The sequence below is a fragment of the Thalassophryne amazonica genome, chromosome 3 (genome assembly GCF_902500255.1).
Source record: "Thalassophryne amazonica chromosome 3, fThaAma1.1, whole genome shotgun sequence".
Classification (NCBI taxonomy): domain Eukaryota; kingdom Metazoa; phylum Chordata; class Actinopteri; order Batrachoidiformes; family Batrachoididae; genus Thalassophryne; species Thalassophryne amazonica.
In genome coordinates this window covers 148,762,451-148,781,549 of record NC_047105.1, presented here as the reverse complement: position 1 = coordinate 148,781,549, position 19,099 = coordinate 148,762,451, and positions in this window count along the sequence as shown.

Genomic DNA, 19,099 nt, shown 5'->3' with positions numbered 1-19,099 from the left:
CATTTTACACAATGTCCCAACTTCATTGGAACTGGGGTTGTAAAATCCCTCCACGCATTCCAGCAAGTAGCCACACTGCTGGTCTAGAGGGCCCTCATCTCAGCAGGAACTGGGATTCCCTGTTGCTTCAGCACAGGAAATTACTTCAACAACTTTTTCTGTCACAAAGAACTGAGAATGGGATATCTTTGTGGGCTAACTTTAAAATTCATGGGCATGCAATGCACAAATGGGACATAAGATGAGCGACCCCTTTTGTTCTAACAGTGAGGAGGAAGCAACTTGACAATGAACACCCTCAGTACCTGATTAACATGTCGAACCAAGGCAGGATTATGCTAAATTGACACCACGTGCCATCGGCCCTTAACTGCAGATAATTATCAAGGACAGAGAGAGCACACAGGTCACTAACCTGTTTAGTAGAGCAGGTTCCCAGATGAAAGCTGTCTTGGAACACAGATTTCAAGTCCATATCAGCAATACAGTCATAAGGGAACTCAAAGAGAGACTGCAACATCAAGGGTAAATCCAAAATTGGTATCCAAAACACATAACCCTGACACCCTCATAGGCCCCCCTTCATTAACTGATACACCAAAGAATGCCATCCCAATGGCAGACCTTCGATGTTTCCATAAAACACCAAATGACAAAGGCATGAATCCAAATCATACTGACCACCTTGCCTTGACCACACTGATTGCAAGAAGCAAAGGACAAGTGACATGGAACAGCCTATGGGATCAACACCCCAACCAAGAGCTCAGTCTGAAAAGATCTTCCATTTTAGGGAGTTGTCACAGTTGACCCCTTAGTAGCAGAAGTAGTTCTGGAAAACAGAGGCTCCCTTGTCAGCTTGGAACAATCAACATGACAATGCAACAACCCTTTTGTGGGTGGTTTGTGGGCGACTTAAGAAATCAAATTGAGAGGAGGAAAAGTGTAATATAAGCCTGTTGGATGTTCTTAAGACAGATTGCTTTGACCCAACCTATCTCCCGGAACCTTGAGCAGGAACCACTGCAGAAAATGGATCATTTCAACTGAGGCAAAGTACCCAATTCTGTGCCAAGATGGGAGTATCTAGGTCCGGGTACAATTGTCATACTCCCAAGAGAAGCTCGGGTCTGGGCAGAAAGTCCGATACCATGCTTGCCACATGCAGAATATGGATTGCCCTCAAAGAGGATAGTAGAGAAGCTTGAATCTTCGACTGGACTGGGTTGCTTGACGCGAGGACATTTCGCTTCAAATCGCAGAAGCTTCCTCAGCTAAAATTCTTGCTCTGGAAGTCTGACTTCTGTCTGACTCTTGTAGAGAAGAATAAAACAGAAGCCAACAAAAGCTGGAGTTTTAAACCTAACCAGACCCCTCCTACTGAGAGGCAGACTGCTATAGGCTAGTGACTAAACAATAGCTCTAATTAGCAACTATTGTGCTCTAGTTAGCACACCTAATGACAGGACAGCTGTCCCTCTAATGATGGGATGGATGACTTTCTGATGGCTCCCTTGATGACGTGAATGACTCATTACCATTAACAAAAGACTGAAACTCCTTTGACCTGAGTACCCCATTGTAAACAGGGGATAAAGTGTGTCTCAGACCCCCTCCCCAGTTAAGGCTGGGTTTCAAACGTTTCACAAAGAATGCCTCCTTGACCCCTCTCTCAAACCATTTCTTCTCTCTGGCTAATATGTTAACTTCCTTGTCCTCAAACGTGTGGTTAGTGTCTTTAAGGTGGAGATGAACTGCAGACTGAGGTCCACTGGTGCCCTCTCTGATGTGGAAATATGTCTTTTAAGTCAAGGGATGTAAAGCACTTTCCCCAACATCACAGTTTGTTGACAAATCAGGATGCGGAAATATGTCTTTTAAGTGAAGGGATGTAAAGCACTTTCCCCAACATCACAGTTTGTTGACAAATCAAGATGTGGAAATATGTCTTTTAAGTCAAGGGATGTAAAGCACTTTCCCCAACATCACAGTTTGTTTTTGTCATGCTCGGCCCAAGCTCGGGGTTTAGGTCTTAGCCCTTGGTGGATTTCCTTTGTGATTTTCTGGTTCTACTTTTCATTAGTTCATACTTTAACAAGTTAGTCTCAGTTTGGTTGTTTATTGTTTTGCTTTGTTTATTATTTAGTCACTGGTTTCATTCAGCACCTCATCATTTAGTTTGTAGTTATTGTTTGTTGCTTTTTCTTACACTTTCGTCACTGGTTTCATTCTTTATCATTTATCGTGTAGTTCGTATTTGCTCTCTCTGGGTTTTTTTAGTTAGTTTAGTTGTGTTTATCACATTTGTTGTATAATGTTTAGTCACAGGTTTTTGTTATTATTTATCTTTGGTGTTGCTCATCAGATTATGTTCCATTTGTTATTCATTGCATTTTCTGTTGAGCAGTTATCTTGTTTTATTCATTGCATTATTCTGTGTTCACTGGGTTTTGTTTATTTGCGGTTTAACCAATAGTTTGTTTGGCCATTTTATTGTATTCACTTTTCTGTACCGTTCAGTTACAGTTCCATTCTAGTTTTAGTTTTACTCAGTTTTCTGGTTTGCCCCTTTTTGATTCGTTATGGTAGTTCTTAAGTTTGCCCCTTTTGTTTTTGTTCACATTAATTTTTTGAACACGTCATGTTTCTCACAATTACTTTTTCTGTCACTCACATCAGTTCATGTCCTGTTTGATTCTGTTTTGACCTTGCTTGTTTGCTACGACCTCCGCCTTGCCTTAATCCTGAACTCAGCTTGCATTTTTGACTCTGCCTTTGTTTTTGCCTGTGATACTCCTCGACACCGTTGGTGTGACCTCAGCTTGTATTTTTGACCACGTCCCAGCCTGTACCCTCTCTGATACCTCAGCCTCATTATCTGATTACTCGTGTAATGAATCTACTGCCTGGTTCCAAGATAAAGCTATTTATTCATCACAACCAGTCATGTCTGAGAGTCTGCATTGGTCTCCACCTGTTTCCTGTGTCAGTCCATCACGAGCCCTGACAGTTTTTCTTTTTAATTTTGAATGGCGGTACCTTTACGTATTGCTTGAGGCACCAGAGGTGCCAAATGACTAATCTTTTATTTATTTATTTTTCTGGGGGTTATAAAATAAAAAAGGCAGGAGGAGACTGAGCTACAACCAGGTTTCACATACACCAATCATATTTAAAGGTATCAGGGTGTGGCACAAACCTGGTGGACATAAATGCAAACTCTCACAGTTAGAATAAGGTTTAATGAAAGAAACAAGCATGAATTCGGTACACAGGCAGTCCAGCAGCAAAGCAAAGGCACAGACAGGCATAAGGCTGAGGCTTGGTCAAACAAACAGATTTAGGTCAAAATACACTGTGTGGTGGCAATCAAAAAAATGTGATCAAAGACAAAACAAGGTCAAATACCAACAGGCTGATCAGAAAACAAAACAAGACAGGACGTGAGGGCTGGAAAGTGAAATACATTCAACAATCTGGCAGTGAGCTGTGAGACTGTGAGGGCTTAAATAACTGGTGGTGCAATTAGTGGAACAAGATGCAGGTGTCAGTGAAAGTTCTGGATGGGGGCATGACTAGTGAACAAAGATGATGCATGGTGCAAGATAGTGAAGGCAGGAAAACACAGAGTGGAGTGATGAAAGAGACAAAGACACGTGAGCAGCTGCAAGAGCGGAAGTGGATGAAACAGAGCAGACAGAAACAAAGTGAGAGACAAAGGCAGGTGCAGTGATGTGAAGTGGGAATTGTGGAGGCAAAATTTCAAACTTTGGACCAAACGGTCTCTGGCTGTGGTGGAAGAAAGAGTCAGGAGGTTGACTGTTTGTAAAGATCAACAGGTTTATTATACAAAGCGCTTTGGACACACCAGCAAACAGCATACAGCAAGTGTCTGAGTGTGTGTGTGTAAATCAGCACTTAGAGTGCACTCTTATGTATACATCAGGACAGTGTTTGTGTGCAAGTTTTCATGAGCTCATCTCTCCAAACTGATACTGGTAGCTATCTGAAAATGACTTCATCTGAGCGAGATGTTTTTGTCTCAAGGCTGCAGTTAGGTGCAATCAAAACAGGGAATAAGAACAGACTCTGTGTCCCCCTGAGTCAGACAAAAACATGTGGCTATCAGTCTTTTGCGCAAGCTACATGAACAGTCTCTGGATTAAGCAAGGGCATTTCACAGTGCATTCCCACAGTGATGAACACAATATGAAATAATAATATAATATGAAATAAACATGGCATCACATGGAGTCCATTTTTTGTTTTCACAATTCCTCCCTTTTGATAATATGATCAATCAAATCATATCAAAATAATAAGAAGAACATAATGGATAATCTGTATTGTCACACCTTTGCAGGTTTAAGACAACACGTCATAGGATCACATTCTTCAATATCATAGACATTCCTTAGGCAAAAGAATAATTTCAGAAAGAATTTTAATTAAGGTAAACACAATATTGACCTTTAATCGTTGTTCTCCACAGGTTCTGTCTCAGAATCATCCATCTCGTGAGGGAAAGGGAACAAGTCTGGTTCTCCTTCATTCAGTGCAGTTATACTCGTGGTTTTAGATAAAAGCATATATGCAGGGGACCGAGGTTCACCTACGGCTTTATCAATGCATCGCAAGATCAAAGCTCGAATGCAGGGAACACAACAACCACAAACTGTAAACAGGGCCAAAAACACTGCTGGGGACGTAAAGACTGCCATAGGCAATTTATTCCGTCTGCCGAAGTAGTTGACAAACAGGCCTTCTAAAGGGTTGATTATGCCAAAATGTTCTTCCATCTCGATGGACAAGGCGTGCAGTCCGCTGAGGGCTTTTGTTAGACTTCCATCTGGGGCTGTGTTGTTTGGGATGAAGATACAGCAACCTCGTCCAAACATAGCACAAACACCTCCCCTTTCTGCCAAGAGCATGTCCAGAGCTAATCTGTTTTGGAAACCCATAAGGGAAATGGCTGCTAATTGTTCGTGTATGGCAGCTCCAGTGTCCCTGGTAAAATTTGATAATCTTTGTACATTAAAATGTATGTAATTTATCCTGTCTACATTTTTGTTGATTGTTTCGGGAAACAGTGCATGCAGAAGAGGAAAGGACTCAAATCCTGCTGCGAAATCTTGCATTTACTGCAGTGGTAAGAGACAGAAGTTGCCAAATCTGTGATTAATTTATCCTACGTTTCCACAATCATTACTGGGGTTATTAAGGAAATCAAAGCACATGTACCATACCAGTTTGGAACTAACCATCCTTTAAGAGTTCTGCCACCACAGTACCACCATATATCAGCTCTAGTGATAACTAGCTTAGGTCAACATAGCTGGAACAATGGCCATAGGGAAATTGTCCCATGAGTCTACTCGGCTTGCTCGCAGAATTACGGGTAAAGCAGGTATAATTTCCCGCTAGTATAAGAGAGAAGTAAGGTGGGGTGGCATTTAGTGGAGTCAGAGGATAACTTGTATCATAATGTTTGCAGGGAACACTATGATTCTCTGTGGACATTAGGTCTAACATGCAAACAATATCAGGCATATTTGAGACTGTCTCACCCTGTCCTGTATACTCTAGTGATGATGGGATAATTTTAAGATTAGGCTCTGGGCCTGCACAAAATATACAGTTACTTTTATTATATTGTAAAGCAGTTTGGTGTGTTAATAATAACTGTCTATTGAAAAAATGATAACCTGTTTCCGCAGCCACAGTTTGTTCCATATCGAATGAGTCAGTGTCATATGTCACCACTCCTTTCCCTTGGGGAAGGGTATCAAACACCCCGGACCCACCCCGCATCCTGGTAGGCTTAGCTGTGGGCATGAATACTTGCTTTATCACAACTGCGACGGCTGGGTCAGTTCCTGATACATATGCTCATATTTCTAGGTATAGAGTACTGTCAGGACGTCTTTTTTGCACTACCCAGTACCAGTCTTGTGGTAATTGCATATCGGTTATATTGCATGTGGTTAGGTCAACTGTAATCAATACATACCAGCCACCCTGTCCTTCTGGCTGTATGACCCCTCGAGAGACAGAGAAATAGGTGGAAATATTGCCCTATGGTGGCATGGGGGGTTGCCATCCAGTCAGTTCCTGAATAAGAGAAAGTGTAATCCCAGGTAGAGAAGCTTGAATCTTCGACTGGACTGGGTTGCTTGACGCGAGGACGTTTCGCTTCAAATCGCAGAAGCTTCCTCAGCTAAAATTCTTGTTCTGGAAGGTTTTGAAGTGCATGGGGTTCACGTAGAAATCTGCCTGAGGGTGATAGTTACAATCAAAGTACTTGCAAACATCTACTTGAAAGGTTACGTTAGTATTACCAGGAATGGTTAGGCATACTGGTTGCCATTGATACTCACGCTAACCACTTTGTTCGAGTGGGACGGCCAAACCTATACTCCGTTTGCTTCGCCAGAGCCGCTGGTGCACTGATTCTTTTAGAGTTGTGGATGGTTTACCTAGATACTTGCTTGATCTCTTAGGGGGGCCCTTTCTCTTGTGTGGCTATAGTGTGAGACTCATTCACTTGTTGAGCATAATTCCAGTTATAAAAGATTGATTCACCTTATTGCAGTGTGCCACCTCAATATAGGGATGATTGCAAAGAACAGAAAACCCAGAAGGAGACATATGACCTGTACGTTTTGATGCCAACGAGCCATGATGGATGGAGTTGGGTTGGTTGAAAGGTTGGGGTAAAGGGGATCACACAGGCCAGTTCTTTCAGTATTTTTTTGCAGTGAGTTGCGTGTATACATGTCGATCTTTCTGTGACCTTGATGGCAGTATGCGTCGTCAGTTGCACTTGGACGGGGCCTATCCAGCGATGATTATTCCAGTGCTTCTTTCTCAGATTCTTTATGATCACGAAGTCTCCAGGGTGGATATCATGGAGTGGTTGTTCAGCTGACAATGGAAGGGCTGCCTTCACTTGCGACCTGCACACAGAAAGAGCTTGTGAAAGCTTAATGCACTAAGACACAAGATTGTGATCAATAAACACGGCATCTTCCCCTGTCAACACCTTGGGACGGGGTCCTGTGTGGGGTGGTCTTCCAAACAGGATTTCAAAGGGTGACAGATTAAGTCTCTGTCGTGTGCAGAATCTCATTTGCATCAGAGCCAGTGGTAAACATTTGACCCACTTTAGGCCTGTTTCAGTGGTAGATTTTGCCAGTTTTTTTTAATGTACCATTCTCCCTCTCTACAGCTCCTCCTGATTGTGGATGAGAGCTGCAGTGATTTTTAAGCTCAGTGTCCAAGACAGCACTCAGCTCTATGATCACTTCATTCACAAAGTGTGTCCCATTGTCTGAAGAAAGTTGTTTTTTTTTTTTTTTTTTGGAACTCCTCTTCTGGGAACAACATCTGTCATTAAAGCTTTTACTGACGCGTGTTTTGTTGGAAAACATGTCCACTATTACAAGGCAGTACTTCTTCCCCTCTGCTGGGGTTAATTCAATGAAATCCATCAGAAGGTGTCGGAAAGGACCTGGGGGTGGGGGTGCACCCACAGAAGTCAATGGATTAGTTTTACCTGCAGTGTTTTGGGCACAGATCAAACATCTTTTACAGAAGTCAGTTGCAGAGGCCACAAAGCCTTTAGTGAACCAAAATTTGTGAATGTCAGAACACATTCCTCCTTTGGACACATGGTCACGACCATGTGACAAATTAACATAAATTCAGAAAAGGGCTCTAGGTATGCAAGTTTTAGGGAATCAGACGGGAGTGTGAACAAACGCAACGATGATGAAATAGAAACAAAACCAAAGATGACATAAGCATGACCATAGCAAGACATGAATAAAACCACTGAAGATTCAGAACCTGGAGGATAAAGATAACCCACAACTAAAGACAGCAGCCCATCATGGGTTGGAGCATGTAAAAAGGAAGTTCCAAAATTAGGTCAATCAACAATGACCTCGAGGACATTATGAAACCTGGACTGAGAACCCTACTAGGATTGGCAGTTGGACCAGTTGAACTCAAGTGTGGTTTTGTCATAATGTATATTGTCAGATCCCGCTTTATATAAGACCAGCTCTCCGTCTCTGGGGTCCGACCTTCGTGTCTCCGCGGGTATTACCCGGCGGGGCTGCACAAAGGCTGTTTAAGCTGGTGGCGAGGAGATTCGTCTAGCCGCTCACTGCCTCCATCCGGACGTCCACCCCGCTGACGCTGATCTCGCACCCCGGTCGAATAGCCTCCTTCTGGAACCAGGATACGAGCCGGCCACGCCCGTTAACGGCAGCTCTCCTCTTATGGATCAGGGCTCTTGGAATGTTGCTAGATTTTAAATTTAGTGACTCGTACAGCGAGTCCCCAGGATGCGTTAATTTCGTTAAACACCAGACTAACCTTTTAGAGCACTTTTTGATGTTATACACCCAAAAAACTTTAACTTTTACACCTTAAGAAGAGTCAATAAATCCAATGTCCGAGCCTTAACACTTTAACTGCATGCTTGGAAATTTATTGCAGGTTTTGCAAGTGCTGACAACATAATCAAAATCGGTTATGTGATGATAATTTCACAACAGTAATTCAAATATAATCAGAATAATAATTGGCAGAGATTTTTGTTTTTGATTCAATAATGCTATCTGATCTTACTCTGACTGGACTGGATTAACTTCTCAACAAATTTTCTAGGAGTGAGGGAAGGAGGTCTTTTGATGTTAAAATCCCCAGTTCGATGAACTTGGTCTCCTCTTCATCAGCTTTTAGTTGTTAGCTGACCACGATCCTTGTGATGTTGTAATCCTTCAGGAAATAATCCACATAAGAGTTTATTCCTTCTTCAATCAACCAAAAGTTGATCTAATCCATTCTGGAAAGATGTGATGTTCCATGAGAGAGAAAACGATGAAACTTCCCCACTCAGACTTAAGGCCAGTGATTATTCTCCAATGCTCTGCTACTCCATGACTGGACGGCCTGAGTGGGAGTTGAAAACTCTCTCAAATAATCTCTTATGTCTCCAATCCTCTCGCTCCTCGATTCCAATTGCAGCTCACAAGATGGTCAAGTCTTGTGATCTCCTCGTAGCAGCGGAGAAGTGACAACAGCACCTCTCCCTGGAAGAATAACCCCGTTTCCTGTTGTTGTACAGTTTTTATACGAATTCTTGCTGTTGCTGGGGTGATCTTAGTAACCATGGGGATGATGATGAGTCCAAACCTCCTCCCTTACCCCCTTCTTTTACTGGAAGCCATCTGGAGAACATTTCCTGGCTACCGGTAACTGATGTCCCGATTGTCAGTAAATCTGTTGCGCAAGTTTCCTGTTTTTCTGTTTAACACATCTTTTCAGAGAATTCATTCTTTCTAAATCATGTAATATTAATCACATTTAATCATATTCAATCATTTCATTTCAATTCTTTTTCACATAAAAACATTTCATATGATCATATACAACATTTTCATTAATTATTATTCATTTCATATCTTATTACTTCTTATTGTTCTAAACAGTTGTTTTTATCATCAGCTCTTCTGGCCTTGCTTGCGACATCATCAACTTCTTCTTTTTTTCACCTCTGCATAAAAACAGCTTTTCTCATTTCCTCTTTTTAACAGCCAGAAAAACAACTCATATAATCATTTATGTCACTTATTTGTAAACCACATTCTTCTAATCAACTTTTACTTTTTATCACATTAATCATTCATTTAATCATTTTTATGTTAGAATCATTCTCAGATTTTACTTGTAACATATTAATACTTCATTTGATCATACTTTGTCATTTCAAAATCATCTTAGACATATTCCATCGTCTTCACCACTGAGTTCATCCCGTGGGCCTCTCCATCTGCAATGGAAAAGTCCGGTATGACCTCAGTCACTCCAGGAAAGTACCAAACACTGTTCAGTTTATTCCAACAGCGTGTGTATTAATCCAATGGCACGTGTTATATTCCAAGATGAAAACAAGCTGAAAGCAAGCTTAAAGTCGTCTTTCTTGACACCCCCTCCATGACTTGAAGCTCTGCCGATGTCCTTATACTTCCATAAAAACATCCCCGTCGTCGTCGATAGGGTGAAGGGTGAGCACTTCTTTCTCATCCACCATCGGAGACAGAACAGGAGGCGCTGGAGTTGAACGACACTCGTCCAGCACCACGTACTCCTCCTCGCCCATCTGTAGATTGCTGTCGCCGTCAGAAGGCTGCTCCTCCATCTGCGATGCTTGTGATGGTAAATCCGATGTAGATGGTGTTGCCTCGTATTCCTGAGATGATAATCCGTCATGGAACGATGGTGCACATGGTGAAGCGGGGGTTACAGGTGTATAACACGGGGTAACTGGTGTATTCGGTCGTGGTGGTGATGCATCCTTTGATTGAGGTGAAGCTGCAGCGTGAATATCCTCAGGCTCAGGCTGTTGAAGGTGGTCCTCCAGGAACACCTGCATGAGGGCCTCCAAACACCAGTTTATATCCTCGGTCTGCACGCCAACCTCCACAGTGTGCTGTGGAGATGAACGTGGAACTGGTGGTAGTGAAGGACCAATGGCCACGATCCGGCCATCAGCAAGATGAGATGTAGAAAATCTTATTCCAGTAGGATACATCCACATTTTGGAAAACACAGGGCAATACGTATATCCTTCTGAAGACACTATAGTATCAGCTCGTAGTTGATCAACCACAAGGGAATGCCAAATCACGGTTGCCTCAGCCTCAATTTTCAGGTATGTTGCTGTTGGTACCTGTGGCACAAAAGATGTATCCTTCCGTCCCATTATTCCTCGCGCCACTTGGACAGCGAAGCTGTTGTTGTAACACGTCGGGCACCACAGAGTCGTGTTACCTCCCAGAGGTAGATCACTTGTTCCAGGGTGGCTTGACAATTAATACATCTTATATCCCCCTACAGTGTAAGAGGAAACATTAGTCTTTTAATAATTATATTGCAAGCAAGCAAAAGAGTTTGTTGGGATTATTCAGATGCACGCCAAAGCTGCCTCATGATCACCGTAGGAGATGAGGATGGTGATGACGTTACCATTCCCGTAGTAGCTGAAGAAGCTGTACGCGGGAAGCAAGCGTCATAGGTTGTAAACCATATCAGCAGGAGTAATTGGCTAACCATGGACAGCCAATATAAGGATGATAATATTCCCCATCCTATGGCCCAAATTATGATTAGTCCAAGTTTGTAGAGCCAGGGTTTCTTGCGTTGTACGGCTCCAGTTAACGTAGCTATGTACGCCAATAGGGTCAGGACCATCACAGCTTCGCACACAATGTCAGCTATTACTGCCGGGGCGTAAAAGATTGCTATCATATCTATCAACATCCAAATTGTAATCGATGTGTACTGCCATATTCCCCAACAGTCAAATTGGAGATTAAAGCGACCGAGGACATGAGTGATGAATAGAGACAACCCTAAGTCACTCTGACCGTAGTGCAGATTGATGATCGCCAATCTGACACATCCATGTAATAGCGTTACTATTCGCAGTGGTTGTCGTAAGTCCCAACGGCCGACACAGCAGTATAGCAGCCAAATTAACAGTAGTGCTACAAATTCCACTCTACTCACTTTGAAGATGGTGTCAGTTATGCCGCCAGTAGTATTGGTCATCGTGTTCTCTTATTTTCTTTACTTATCTCCTTAAGTTGGTATGCTGTTATGTAGATGCTTCTTCCTCCTTCACTCCCCCAAGGCAGAATGAACAGGGCGTGTCTCGGCGTCAAGCTTTGTAGGCTCCATAGCTCCTCCCCTAACGGAGGAGGGGCTCCTTTTCACTGCGTTGTGTGCTCCTCCCACACAAGCGCAGGGCGGCTGCGAAACTTCCTTTTAGCAAAACATATCCAATTACTGCAGCAATAATTAATCCTACTATGGTTAACAGATAGGGCCAAAGATATCCAAATAAATGTCCAATCCAACCAGTCACTACTTCGAGACCTTCTTTGATGACTTCTCCGGTCTCTGCAGCGAAAGTGGTGATGGCTTCTCCAGCGACTATTTGCGTTCTTTCCCACCAAGAACATTCATGCCGACTTCTTCCTTCTCCACAGCTAAGCCAATGTTCTGCAGGCGATTCACATGTACCATTATTGTAAATCCGATTGGGCCCCAACCATTCGTAACCAACAATTTCTTGTCCTTCACACAGACTTTTCTTGAAAGCATATCCTTCTTCAAGCATTATCATAGGATCTCCTACAAATGGCACTATGTGACCTAGGATTTGCCTCCTTTTCAACATTCCATGTCCCAGGACAGCCTTGGCACAGCCAACGTTGGGTGGAAAAGCTCTTATCCATTCGCCCGCACGGTTCTTCTCCCAAACTGTTTGATGGCCATAAGTGTTGTACTCGCCGTCATAGTAAGCATCACAATATCCCTCCCAGCCAGGAACATTTCTACAATTTTGACGGGCAAGGCTTATTGTGCATGTAGTATTAAGCTCATTACAAATCATTTTCCATGGCCGTGGCATAACATAAGGATCTGGTCTCCAGAGTAACCCAGACCAAGTATCTCTATCTCTGGAGTAGACTGTGGCAATGTATTGATATTTAACCCAATAATTATCACTTTGATCTAAACAGGGCAATACCCAATCTTCAATTTCAAATCTCTCCATTCCCCACCAAGTAAGGTCCTCACTACGCTTAAGTCCTTCCTTCCAGGCTTGAAGGGTCCCCTTAATGGTTGGAATCTGTAATAACTTCGTACAGTTATATACCCATCTTAGCCAATTGTCTATCTTAATTTGGTCTATGGGACATCGGGGGGATTTACCAGAACTTGCAGCCAAACTACTATGGTATTCTGTCTCATGTAAGCTTACATAAATTTTATGCGCCACGCATTGATCAATTTTGTCAAAATCATCCTGAGGTACTGACCTTAGCTCATCAGGTTTTGGTAGTTTTTGCACATAAAAATTTGCTTTATATGGACCTTTCAAACTATGCCCAGTCCACATGTATCCCTTTGGGAAATTCCCCTCGAAGTGTCTCAGCGGAACGCTCCAGACCCATGGAAGGGTGTCGTTAAGCCAATCATCATGTTTTGCCTCTTGTATTTGTCTCCAAACAATCCTGTCTATTAAATCAGTAACTGGTGTAAGCACCATGTAATTTTGAGATTTACATCCAATAGGTCGATTCCAATAACATCTATCTAATTTTGCTATTTTTTCTCTCACACAATAATCATTAAGCTCTTTAGCTCTCTTTCTAATCTCATTATCATTAATTTTAACTTTTGGTTCTAATACTCGCTGTGTATCTTGTGTTGGCGATACAGGGAGTAATTCAGTTCCTCTCTGGGTTGGCGATATCTTTGTGGATCCCACCGATCCTTCTGGTGAGATGACGGTAGGTTTGGAGTATGATATTCCTGCTTCTATGTCGGTAAAGTTGTTCAACGGAGGGATTATTGTAGATGTAGTATCCACTTTCGGCACTCTGCTGCGGGTGTTATCACAGGTGAGGTTGTAATTTCCCCAATGTTTCCAGGTAGGCATTATCATTCTGCAAACATCATGTCTTGGTAATGCTGGAAAAACAGCTTCTTTTTCCCAATATCCTGCTCGATAGCCCAGTAGTACTCTACATCCCCATGAGCAATACCAGGCAGGCTCGCCAGGTTCAGGTCTTATCCAAGTGCAGCCTACTTCTCTTCGCTCTTTTTGTTTTAGCTGTAAGATAGTTGCCACGATAATCTCTTTATCCCTCACTTGTAAGTCTTGAAGGATTTCTGCTCCGGTGGTCAGGTTGTAATTGGTAGTGACGGTTGGAAATTCTCCACTGTTGTTCAAGTATTGCAGCCACTTGTTATTCTGCATATGCTGAGTTAGGTTCTTCATCTTTGCCCATTTCTCTGTAGAATTCTGGTCCCATATCATGTAGGTGTTTCTTGATTCAACTCCCCAACATGTCTGTTGAAAAGTTTTAGTTGTTGCATACTGGACCCTGATATGGGTTAAGGTCCAGGGCGTACTACCATAATGGTACAGGATGGCTAGAAGTACAGCAATGCCGACTAATAATGCTGTAAGTCGGGCCATCCAACTCCAACATTGGAGGCATTTTTTCTTCCACATCCAGCTTTGTTGCTGCTGTTGCTGCTGTTGCTGCTGCCCTATTCCAACATTTTCGTAGTAGGGTTCACTTGGTATTGGTGGCAGCGGCTCCTGCCTTCGAGGTTGTTGCAGTAGTGGCATTTCTATGCCAAATTCTCTTTCTCTTGGTCTTTTGTTGATTCCTGGAGGTTGCGTGGTGATCACGTCGTCTTCCTGTAGTTCTGTCATCTTGGAGATAGATAATCTTAGGTGCTGTTGCTTGTCTCGTGCTCTCCCCAGGGACACTTGATACTCGTTGCTGAAGAAGAGTGTTTAACAAGGGAGATGGCCACGGGAGTCTAATATCCAGTCCTCGCCACGCCCATTGCCAAATGACAACTGTTACTTCCTTCATTTCAGGCGGTGGTCCCTGGGGTGTGAAGAAACATTGTGAAGGTGCAGGATTCAATTCTCTGCGTAGGTTCAAGATGTCCTCATAGGCACTCCAATATGCCTCCCCCTTGTAGAAATACTGTGCTATCACAGAGTACAGAGGAGTTAATCTCCGAAATAATTCTCTTCCCGACTTTATGCCAAGTCGTATCAGTACAGTCTTTGGGGGTTGCCAAAGTCCCACTAGTGCTCTGGTTCGCCATCCTCTTCTAATAGGCGGAATACTTCCACCCTTTTCGATGTCAACGTTCTGTACTGTCGTACATATTGGCAAAGTTTGGTTCTCAATCAAATAAAAAGCTGATTGTGCTTCTTTTTTCTGAAGTCTTTTAAACATGTAGGGACTACTGGTCCAAATCTGGAAAGATCCGAGCCATATATCCACATACATTCCTTGTAATGGATCGACATAATTAGGTCCCCATCTTATTTTAAATCTGTAGCCCCTTTTCTGTACATACACCACGTTCAAGATGCAGGGGTATATGTTTGGACACCGTGGAATTGGGTAAAACTTCCATCCGACCCCGGGGCAATTCCAGTGTTGTCCCACTTTTTCCAAGATAGGTTCTAGAGGAGTATATATTCCAGGCGCTTTAAGATCAGCAGTTCTTGTATATGAGTCATTATCTACAAAATATCCTCCTGTTCCCAACAACCATCCTTTTTCTTTGTAATCTTTCTGCGGCCAGTTTAAACATATTTTCTTGTGGGGTAGTTCCAAATATGGTGCAGGTCCTTTTGGCCCGGAACGTAGACTATTTACATTATTTTCATCCAATTTGAAAGTCCGCCGCATGATTCAGAGTGAATCGTTACTCTGCCTTTGGTCTCCTTCTTTTCTTGCCAAGATACACCACCATAGGGGACAGTTGTTGTCTCTTAATGAGATGTGTGTAGATGGGAGATGGGTGTTCAAGTTCTGAATCCATTCCTCTCCACGCCCATTTCCACACCGTAACGACCACTCTGTCAGGCTTAGGGAGGGGTCCCTCAGGGACTCTCTGTGTTTGATTTGGGGGCACATAGCTCCATAAATCTTGCCAAGACTGCCAAAAATTATATCCAGAATATCTGGATTGAGTTAGGGCTACAAAAAGGGGAGCTGTAGGTTTGTCCTCTTGATCCGTAGGTTCAATTTGAAGTTGAATCTTCATTGCCTGATTACAGTTCCAAACTCCTCTATTATAGAGGAAGATGAAGTGTTGGTTTGTAAAAACCACTGGTACGGTTGGGGGCATGAAGCCCTCACAGTCCAGAGTTTTTTCAACAATTCTCAAATTTAATGTCTGGTTATCTAATACGGGATATCTGGGGTCTTGCTGTCGTCTGTCCAATTGACGTTTCATACTAGGGCTTGTCGTCCAGATCAAGTACTGGTTAAGGTATATTTCAACGTAGACTCCTTGGAGTGGCTCCACGTAATTAATCCCCCATCTCACTGTGAATCTTAGGCCCTTGATTTGTAGGTAAACCACATTAAATATCCATGGGTATGTATCTGGACAACTTGGAATCGAGTGGGACATTTTTCGGCGTCCGTATATATACCAATATCGCAGACTTAGATCACTCAGCACTCGGTCAGAAAGTATCCTCTGTCCCGTTGTTTCTGTGAATACGGCATCTCTTTTATATTCATAGTGTGAAACAAAATATCCTTTAGATGCTAGCTTCCAATTTTCTTCTTCAAAGTCTTTCTCTGGCCAATGTAGGTATAGTTTTTCAGCACCGAGGACATTTTGTATGTAGGGTCCAAATCTTCCTCGATTATTAATAACGGGTACTCTATTTACACTTGGTCCTTGCGACATTTTGCAATCAGTCGCTTCTTTTTACTTCTTCTTTGTCCCACGGAAGATGGAGGGAAACATCCAGCGATTCCGAGACTTTCTTGATTTTTCCTCACCTTGAGTCGTTTGGTCTGACTGCTGCTGTTCCTCCAGGAGTTCAACGTGTGCTCCGACAGAATAAACCCCCACATAGGGAACCAGCACCATCAGCACTGTGAGCCGCACCCCAACTGTTTGGTCCGGCCTACTAGGAGTGTCCACTCTGCTAGCCACTCCCCCTCTAGATTGTATCCTCCTCTTCCTCACCCATTCCTCGGGTGTCACGTGGTACACAGCTGACTTCTTTTTTGGTTTTGCTGCTTTATTTCCCCAGGCATCTAATCCAGTGGTGAAATAAAACATGAGGGTTTCTCTGCCTCCTTTTTCTTGTGGCACCTCTTCTGCGTCCTCCAGTAGAATTTCTGGGTTTTTTAGAACTTCCTCTATCAATTTTGCCCAAGTTGTCAATTCCCAAGGGCCAATCCATCCTTCTTCTTGGGCTTTTTGCTGCTGATCATCTGTCAGTCCTTCCATCATGTCTGTATATCCGGGTCGCTCCGGATCTCTGTATACTCTGAACACAAGTGGAATTTGTACTGCATCTATTGGAGGGTCATAAGCTTGTCCGTACTCTGGACCCTGGGACCAATTTTGCTGTATAGCTTCATGCAACAAAGACGGCTTTCGTTCACTACCTCCTGCAGCTTGGTCACTTCCTCCTGCTCCAGTTGTGTCCAACATTAGATAGACACTTGGGGCCATTGGACTCACGTCACCGCCGCCTTCAATCAATCAATCAACTTTTTTCTTGTATAGCGCCAAATCACAACAAACAGTTGCCCCAAGGCGCTCCACACTGCAAGGCAAGGCCATACAATAATTATGAAACACAGTCTACGTCTAAAGCAACATAACCAAGGGATGGTCCAGGGTCACCCGATCCAGCCCTAACTATAAGCCTTAGCGAAAAGGAAAGTTTTAAGCCTAATCTTAAAAGTAGAGAGGGTATCTGTCTCCCTGATCTGAATTGGGAGCTGGTTCCACAGGAGAGGAGCCTGAAAGCTGAAGGCTCTGCCTCCCATTCTACTCTTACAAACCCTAGGAACTACAAGTAAGCCCGCAGTCTGAGAGCGAAGCGCTCTAATGGGGTAATATGGTACTATGAGGTCCCTAAGATAAGATGGGACATGATTATTCAAAACCTTATAAGTAAGAAGAAGAATTTTAAATTCTATTCTAGCATTAACAGGAAGCCAATGAAGGGAGGCCAACACGGGTGAGATATGCTCTCTCCTGCTAGTCCCCGTCAGTACTCTAGCTGCAGCATTCTGAACCAACTGAAGGCTTTTTAGGGAACTTTTAGGAAAACCTGATAATAATGAATTACAATAGTCCAGCCTAGAGGAAACAAATGCATGAATTAGTTTTTCAGCATCACTCTGAGACAAGACCTTTCTGATTTTAGAGATATTGCGTAAATGCAAAAAGGCAGTCCTACATATTTGTTTAATATGCGCTTTGAATGACATATCCTGATCAAAAATAACTCCAAGATTTCTCACAGTATTACTAGAGATCAGGGAAATGCCATCCAGAGTAACGATCTGGTTAGACACCATGCTTCTAAGATTTGTGGGGCCAAGTACAATAACTTCAGTTTTATCTGAGTTTAAAAGCAGGAAATTAGAGGTCATCCATGTCTTTATGTCTGTAAGACAATCCTGCAGTTTAGCTAATTGGTGCGTATCCTCTGGCTTCATGGATAGATAAAGCTGGGTATCATCTGCGTAACAATGAAAATTTAAGCAATACCGTCTAATAATACTGCCCAAGGGAAGCATGTATAAAGTGAATAAAATTGGTCCTAGCACAGAACCTTGTGGAACTCCATAATTAACTTTAGTCTGTGAAGAAGATTCCCCATTTACATGAACAAACTGTAATCTATTAGACAAATATGATTCAAACCACCGCAGCGCAATGCCTTTAATACCTATGACATGCTCTAATCTCTGTAATAAAATTTTATGGTCAACAGTATCAAAAGCAGCACTGAGGTCCAACAGAACAAGCACAGAGATAAGTCCACTGTCCGAAGCCATAAGAAGATAATTTGTAACCTTCACTAATGCTGTTTCTGTACTATGATGAATTCTAAAACCTGACTGAAACTCTTCAAATAGACCATTCCTCTGCAGGTGATCAGTTAGCTGTTTTACAACTACCCTCTCAAGAATCTTTGAGAGAAAAGGAAGGTTGGAGATTGGCCTATAATTAGCTAAGATAGCTGGGTCAAGTGATGGCTTTTTAAGTAATGGTTTAATTACTGCCACCTTAAAGGCCTGTGGTACATAACCAACTAACAAAGATAGATTGATCATATTTAAGATTGAAGCATTAAATAATGGTAGGACTTCCTTGAGCAGCCTGGCAGGAATGGGGTCTAATAAGCATGTTGATGGTTTGGATGAAGTAACTAATGAAAATAACTCAGACAGAACAATCGGAGAGAAAGAGTCTAACCAAATACCGGCATCACTGAAAGCAGCCAAAGATAACGATACATCTTTGGGATGGTTATGAGTAATTTTTTCTCTAATAGTCAAAATTTTGTTAGCAAAGAAAGTCATGAAGTCATTACTAGTTAAAGTTAATGGAATACTCAGCTCAATAGAGCTCTGACTCTTTGTCAGCCTGGCTACAGTGCTGAAAAGAAACCTGGGGTTGTTCTTATTTTCTTCAATTAGTGATGAGT